We start from the raw sequence: 9,066 nt of genomic DNA on the forward strand, positions 1-9,066 counted from the left end.
GAAAGAAACTTGTTTCTCACTTTATCCAGTTTTCGTTTGATATATAGTTTAATTTTCTATTATTCAAGTTGAAGAAGCCAAGACGTTTTAAAAACGAATTGAAGAAAAAAAGGTAGCCAAGTGCATAGTTCTTTCAAACATATTCTTTTATCGCTGAGATGCTGTCTCGTCATGCCAAGAAATTGCCTCCGTTGAAATTTTGCAAACATCCCATAGAGCAAATTACATGGATGATTAATATTGACCATTTGGTATATGGCCGTTTTCTAAGCGACACGTACTTGCAGGTCATAAATTAGTTTGTTGAATGAAATCAAATCTTTAACTACTAATAGGTGCCGTAGGAGGTCCACCGGAATTTTTAGCGAGGATTTCTTGGCATGTAACAGATAGAAAACTCAGGATTCCAATTTATAGAACAGACAAGGGGCAGTGGCAAATATTTCGTGTATATTATGAACACAGAGAAGATTACCCCGGCACCCTTTGAAAAAAAAAATCCTTCTTTTTCTTCTATGTGCCTTCGGACTTTATGTTTTGAACTGTAGTTTCACTTTCCATATTCGGTATTCATTCTAATGTAAGCTCCACGTGGCAAAAATCACGTGATGCAGGAATGTAGTATCTTGGAGTTAGGCTATTTCTTTCTTTTCGGGCGGGGACTCCAAGCAGACAACATGCATTTATATAACGGCACTGTAGATTTTCTTATTAAATAAAGAAAGTTCCCGGTCCGGTACATGAATAGATTGGTTAGAAAGCAAGATTTTAATTTTAATTAGATTGGAAAGCCTTATTTGGGGGTTGAAATTGGAGAGCACCAAAAAAAGAAAGGAGGGGGGGGGGGGGGTTCCACGGAATATTTTTATCTTATGAACTCAACATTCTTAAGTTTTTTTTTTATTTAATTAAAAGAGAGAAAAACAAATGTAAGACAAATTGTGAATGATCTTTCTTCCTTTATCACGTGAGGGAATCTCGCATATATCTGGTTTACCGTCAAACCGAGCACATGTCTTTTGGTTTTTTCTGTCACTAGGTGGCTGTCTCATTGACGTTTACCCCATATTTTTTCATTGAAGCACAATGCACACGTATATGTTTTAGAACATGAAGTTAAGGTTAAAACTTTCATGTCATGAATAATAAAGTGAAAAAAAAAGCAAAAAAGAGACTCAAAGAACTAAATAGAAAAAGACGAAATGATCTGATTTTCAAAAATGACCTGTTTGGTCGCTCGTAATCGATTGTCTACAAATATAGTTCCTGTCATTTGTAATGAATGTAAACTTTAATATCTGTGGGTTTTTTTTTCATATAAAATTTTATGGTTAAAATTATTAGTTATGTTATTTCTTTTATAGTGGATTTTAAGATATTTTTTATTATGCTTTAGAACATTAGGGCATTGTGGGACTATGTGTCAAAGGTGTATGATTGAGGGGGCAACTCGTTCTATAAAAGCCGTGACTGGTCGCATGTGTCTTGTGACATCATTTCATGTCTAAGCAGTCCCAAACAAGTACATTTTTGAGTATACGCCAAGACGAGCATCATATTTTCAACTTTTGTTTCATTTTGTAGACTGTGTACCTCAAATTTTTTAACTGAAAAAAAAAATGTCTTCATCGGGAACTCTCCAGCTGAAACCTACACTCTTCAGTTTAGCAGGGACAATACTCTGTTTTTTTAATTTTGTCATTTTTGCGCATGGGATCGTTAAAGACACTGTCAGTGGTTCAAAGTATTGCTTGTCAAAGACATGTCTACTAAGTTAGCGAATGCTGCATTCGAATAGGGACTGTTCTATTCATTCTCAGAAATTTTGCAATCTTTTGACATAGAAATTACCCTTTTCTGTTTAAAATAGATATTCTACATTATAAGGTGTCGACATTAAGTTAGTAATGGAACTTGAATAACTTTGAAAAGTTTAATTTGTTTTAAGCCTTAAACAAAAGGTTGCCACATATGTAATATGATGGACACACCAACCTTTAAAGTCAGGTCCCTTTAATGTTGCCTTATCCTCGGAAATCTGAAATATCTGCTCAATACTTATTGCTTTCCCCTAAAATAGCTGACAAATATTTAAAATAGTTCTGCTTTAAAATTCATCTATTCTCCTAGTTATTCAAAATTATTAGAGGTTAAGCTTTTTCATGTCCAACGGCACATATTACAGTGTTATCTGGATTCACCATTATACGATGCGGGAAAATTGCTATTGTCAAATTCAATTTAAAAAAAATAGATTCGTGTTTAAAAAAACTACGAGATGTGTTTGAAACGTCTAAGATATACAATGATTGATGTATTCATTGTTGGTCTTTAACGCCACTTTTATCATTATTTTTCTATTTCATGGTGACCAGGTTTTTTTGTGTGTAGAAAGCTGGGACGCCCGGAGAGAACCACTGACCTTCGGCAAGGAAACTGTCAATCCTAGTCAATTAAGATTGGAGTCGAACCAAGCTACCACGTGTAGGGTTCGAACTCTGAGATAAAGCAATGAAGCAGTAATTTTCACTAATGAAAGAAACTTGTTTCTCACTTTATCCAGTTTTCGTTTGATATATAGTTTCATTTTCTATTATTCAAGTTGAAGAAGCCAAGACGTTTTAAAAACGAATTGAAGAAAAAAAGGTAGCCAAGTGCATAGTTCTTTCAAACATATTCTTTTATCGCTGAGATGCTGTCTCGTCATGCCAAGAAATTGCCTCCGTTGAAATTTTGCAAACATCCCATAGAGCAAATTACATGGATGATTAATATTGACCATTTGGTATATGGCCGTTTTCTAAGCGACACGTACTTGCAGGTCATAAATTAGTTTGTTGAATGAAATCAAATCTTTAACTACTAATAGGTGCCGTAGGAGGTCCACCGGAATTTTTAGCGAGGATTTCTTGGCATGTAACAGATAGAAAACTCAGGATTCCAATTTATAGAACAGACAAGGGGCAGTGGCAAATATTTCGTGTATATTATGAACACAGAGAAGATTACCCCGGCACCCTTTGAAAAAAAAAATCCTTCTTTTTCTTCTATGTGCCTTCGGACTTTATGTTTTGAACTGTAGTTTCACTTTCCATATTCGGTATTCATTCTAATGTAAGCTCCACGTGGCAAAAATCACGTGATGCAGGAATGTAGTATCTTGGAGTTAGGCTATTTCTTTCTTTTCGGGCGGGGACTCCAAGCAGACAACATGCATTTATATAACGGCACTGTAGATTTTCTTATTAAATAAAGAAAGTTCCCGGTCCGGTACATGAATAGATTGGTTAGAAAGCAAGATTTTAATTTTAATTAGATTGGAAAGCCTTATTTGGGGGTTGAAATTGGAGAGCACCAAAAAAAGAAAGGAGGGGGGGGGGGGGGGGGGGGGGGGGGGGGTTCCACAGGGAATATTTTTATCTTATGAACTCAACATTCTTAAGTTTTTTTTTTATTTAATTAAAAGAGAGAAAAACAAATGTAAGACAAATTGTGAATGATCTTTCTTCCTTTATCACGTGAGGGAATCTCGCATATATCTGGTTTACCGTCAAACCGAGCACATGTCTTTTGGTTTTTTCTGTCACTAGGTGGCTGTCTCATTGACGTTTACCCCATATTTTTTCATTGAAGCACAATGCACACGTATATGTTTTAGAACATGAAGTTAAGGTTAAAACTTTCATGTCATGAATAATAAAGTGAAAAAAAAAGCAAAAAAGAGACTCAAAGAACTAAATAGAAAAAGACGAAATGATCTGATTTTCAAAAATGACCTGTTTGGTCGCTCGTAATCGATTGTCTACAAATATAGTTCCTGTCATTTGTAATGAATGTAAACTTTAATATCTGTGGGTTTTTTTTTCATATAAAATTTTATGGTTAAAATTATTAGTTATGTTATTTCTTTTATAGTGGATTTTAAGATATTTTTTATTATGCTTTAGAACATTAGGGCATTGTGGGACTATGTGTCAAAGGTGTATGATTGAGGGGGCAACTCGTTCTATAAAAGCCGTGACTGGTCGCATGTGTCTTGTGACATCATTTCATGTCTAAGCAGTCCCAAACAAGTACATTTTTGAGTATACGCCAAGACGAGCATCATATTTTCAACTTTTGTTTCATTTTGTAGACTGTGTACCTCAAATTTTTTAACTGAAAAAAAAAATGTCTTCATCGGGAACTCTCCAGCTGAAACCTACACTCTTCAGTTTAGCAGGGACAATACTCTGTTTTTTTAATTTTGTCATTTTTGCGCATGGGATCGTTAAAGACACTGTCAGTGGTTCAAAGTATTGCTTGTCAAAGACATGTCTACTAAGTTAGCGAATGCTGCATTCGAATAGGGACTGTTCTATTCATTCTCAGAAATTTTGCAATCTTTTGACATAGAAATTACCCTTTTCTGTTTAAAATAGATATTCTACATTATAAGGTGTCGACATTAAGTTAGTAATGGAACTTGAATAACTTTGAAAAGTTTAATTTGTTTTAAGCCTTAAACAAAAGGTTGCCACATATGTAATATGATGGACACACCAACCTTTAAAGTCAGGTCCCTTTAATGTTGCCTTATCCTCGGAAATCTGAAATATCTGCTCAATACTTATTGCTTTCCCCTAAAATAGCTGACAAATATTTAAAATAGTTCTGCTTTAAAATTCATCTATTCTCCTAGTTATTCAAAATTATTAGAGGTTAAGCTTTTTCATGTCCAACGGCACATATTACAGTGTTATCTGGATTCACCATTATACGATGCGGGAAAATTGCTATTGTCAAATTCAATTTAAAAAAAATAGATTCGTGTTTAAAAAAACTACGAGATGTGTTTGAAACGTCTAAGATATACAATGATTGATGTATTCATTGTTGGTCTTTAACGCCACTTTTATCATTATTTTTCTATTTCATGGTGACCAGGTTTTTTTGTGTGTAGAAAGCTGGGACGCCCGGAGAGAACCACTGACCTTCGGCAAGGAAACTGTCAATCCTAGTCAATTAAGATTGGAGTCGAACCAAGCTACCACGTGTAGGGTTCGAACTCTGAGATAAAGCAATGAAGCAGTAATTTTCACTAATGAAAGAAACTTGTTTCTCACTTTATCCAGTTTTCGTTTGATATATAGTTTTATTTTCTATTATTCAAGTTGAAGAAGCCAAGACGTTTTAAAAACGAATTGAAGAAAAAAAGGTAGCCAAGTGCATAGTTCTTTCAAACATATTCTTTTATCGCTGAGATGCTGTCTCGTCATGCCAAGAAATTGCCTCCGTTGAAATTTTGCAAACATCCCATAGAGCAAATTACATGGATGATTAATATTGACCATTTGGTATATGGCCGTTTTCTAAGCGACACGTACTTGCAGGTCATAAATTAGTTTGTTGAATGAAATCAAATCTTTAACTACTAATAGGTGCCGTAGGAGGTCCACCGGAATTTTTAGCGAGGATTTCTTGGCATGTAACAGATAGAAAACTCAGGATTCCAATTTATAGAACAGACAAGGGGCAGTGGCAAATATTTCGTGTATATTATGAACACAGAGAAGATTACCCCGGCACCCTTTGAAAAAAAAAATCCTTCTTTTTCTTCTATGTGCCTTCGGACTTTATGTTTTGAACTGTAGTTTCACTTTCCATATTCGGTATTCATTCTAATGTAAGCTCCACGTGGCAAAAATCACGTGATGCAGGAATGTAGTATCTTGGAGTTAGGCTATTTCTTTCTTTTCGGGCGGGGACTCCAAGCAGACAACATGCATTTATATAACGGCACTGTAGATTTTCTTATTAAATAAAGAAAGTTCCCGGTCCGGTACATGAATAGATTGGTTAGAAAGCAAGATTTTAATTTTAATTAGATTGGAAAGCCTTATTTGGGGGTTGAAATTGGAGAGCACCAAAAAAAGAAAGGAGGGGGGGGGGGGGGTTTCCACAGGGAATATTTTTATCTTATGAACTCAACATTCGAAAGTTTTTTTTTTATTTAATTAAAAGAGAGAAAAACAAATGTAAGACAAATTGTGAATGATCTTTCTTCCTTTATCACGTGAGGGAATCTCGCATATATCTGGTTTACCGTCAAACCGAACACATGTCTTTTGGTTATTTCTGTCACTAGGTGGCTGTCTCATTGACGTTTACCCCATATTTTTTCATTGAAGCACAATGCACACGTATATGTTTTAGAACATGAAGTTAAGGTTAAAACTTTCATGTCATGAATAATAAAGTGAAAAAAAAAGCAAAAAAGAGACTCAAAGAACTAAATAGAAAAAGACGAAATGATCTGATTTTCAAAAATGACCTGTTTGGTCGCTCGTAATCGATTGTCTACAAATATAGTTCCTGTCATTTGTAATGAATGTAAACTTTAATATCTGTGGGGTTTTTTTTCATATAAAATTTTATGGTTAAAATTATTAGTTATGTTATTTCTTTTATAGTGGATTTTAAGATATTTTTTATTATGCTTTAGAACATTAGGGCATTGTGGGACTATGTGTCAAAGGTGTATGATTGAGGGGGCAACTCGTTCTATAAAAGCCGTGACTGGTCGCATGTGTCTTGTGACATCATTTCATGTCTAAGCAGTCCCAAACAAGTACATTTTTGAGTATACGCCAAGACGAGCATCATATTTTCAACTTTTGTTTCATTTTGTAGACTGTGTACCTCAAATTTTTTAACTGAAAAAAAAAATGTCTTCATCGGGAACTCTCCAGCTGAAACCTACACTCTTCAGTTTAGCAGGGACAATACTCTGTTTTTTTAATTTTGTCATTTTTGCGCATGGGATCGTTAAAGACACTGTCAGTGGTTCAAAGTATTGCTTGTCAAAGACATGTCTACTAAGTTAGCGAATGCTGCATTCGAATAGGGACTGTTCTATTCATTCTCAGAAATTTTGCAATCTTTTGACATAGAAATTACCCTTTTCTGTTTAAAATAGATATTCTACATTATAAGGTGTCGACATTAAGTTAGTAATGGAACTTGAATAACTTTGAAAAGTTTAATTTGTTTTAAGCCTTAAACAAAAGGTTGCCACATATGTAATATGATGGACACACCAACCTTTAAAGTCAGGTCCCTTTAATGTTGCCTTATCCTCGGAAATCTGAAATATCTGCTCAATACTTATTGCTTTCCCCTAAAATAGCTGACAAATATTTAAAATAGTTCTGCTTTAAAATTCATCTATTCTCCTAGTTATTCAAAATTATTAGAGGTTAAGCTTTTTCATGTCCAACGGCACATATTACAGTGTTATCTGGATTCACCATTATACGATGCGGGAAAATTGCTATTGTCAAATTCAATTTAAAAAAAATAGATTCGTGTTTAAAAAAACTACGAGATGTGTTTGAAACGTCTAAGATATACAATGATTGATGTATTCATTGTTGGTCTTTAACGCCACTTTTATCATTATTTTTCTATTTCATGGTGACCAGGTTTTTTTGTGTGTAGAAAGCTGGGACGCCCGGAGAGAACCACTGACCTTCGGCAAGGAAACTGTCAATCCTAGTCAATTAAGATTGGAGTCGAACCAAGCTACCACGTGTAGGGTTCGAACTCTGAGATAAAGCAATGAAGCAGTAATTTTCACTAATGAAAGAAACTTGTTTCTCACTTTATCCAGTTTTCGTTTGATATATAGTTTTATTTTCTATTATTCAAGTTGAAGAAGCCAAGACGTTTTAAAAACGAATTGAAGAAAAAAAGGTAGCCAAGTGCATAGTTCTTTCAAACATATTCTTTTATCGCTGAGATGCTGTCTCGTCATGCCAAGAAATTGCCTCCGTTGAAATTTTGCAAACATCCCATAGAGCAAATTACATGGATGATTAATATTGACCATTTGGTATATGGCCGTTTTCTAAGCGACACGTACTTGCAGGTCATAAATTAGTTTGTTGAATGAAATCAAATCTTTAACTACTAATAGGTGCCGTAGGAGGTCCACCGGAATTTTTAGCGAGGATTTCTTGGCATGTAACAGATAGAAAACTCAGGATTCCAATTTATAGAACAGACAAGGGGCAGTGGCAAATATTTCGTGTATATTATGAACACAGAGAAGATTACCCCGGCACCCTTTGAAAAAAAAAATCCTTCTTTTTCTTCTATGTGCCTTCGGACTTTATGTTTTGAACTGTAGTTTCACTTTCCATATTCGGTATTCATTCTAATGTAAGCTCCACGTGGCAAAAATCACGTGATGCAGGAATGTAGTATCTTGGAGTTAGGCTATTTCTTTCTTTTCGGGCGGGGACTCCAAGCAGACAACATGCATTTATATAACGGCACTGTAGATTTTCTTATTAAATAAAGATAGTTCCCGGTCCGGTACATGAATAGATTGGTTAGAAAGCAAGATTTTAATTTTAATTAGATTGGAAAGTCTTATTTGGGGGTTGAAATTGGAGAGCACCAAAAAAAGAAAGGAGGGGGGGGGGGGGGGTTCCACAGGGAATATTTTTATCTTATGAACTCAACATTCGAAAGTTTTTTTTTTATTTAATTAAAAGAGAGAAAAACAAATGTAAGACAAATTGTGAATGATCTTTCTTCCTTTATCACGTGAGGGAATCTCGCATATATCTGGTTTACCGTCAAACCGAGCACATGTCTTTTGGTTATTTCTGTCACTAGGTGGCTGTCTCATTGACGTTTACCCCATATTTTTTCATTGAAGCACAATGCACACGTATATGTTTTAGAACATGAAGTTAAGGTTAAAACTTTCATGTCATGAATAATAAAGTGAAAAAAAAAGCAAAAAAAGAGACTCAAAGAACTAAATAGAAAAAGACGAAATGATCTGATTTTCAAAAATGACCTGTTTGGTCGCTCGTAATCGATTGTCTACAAATATAGTTCCTGTCATTTGTAATGAATGTAAACTTTAATATCTGTGGGTTTTTTTTTCATATAAAATTTTATGGTTAAAATTATTAGTTATGTTATTTCTTTTATAGTGGATTTTAAGATATTTTTTATTATGCTTTAGAACATTAGGGTATTGTGGGACTATGTGTCAAAGGTGTATGATTG

The sequence above is a fragment of the Mytilus californianus genome, unplaced genomic scaffold (assembly GCF_021869535.1).
Source record: "Mytilus californianus isolate M0D057914Y unplaced genomic scaffold, xbMytCali1.0.p SCAF_6, whole genome shotgun sequence".
Taxonomy (NCBI): domain Eukaryota; kingdom Metazoa; phylum Mollusca; class Bivalvia; order Mytilida; family Mytilidae; genus Mytilus; species Mytilus californianus.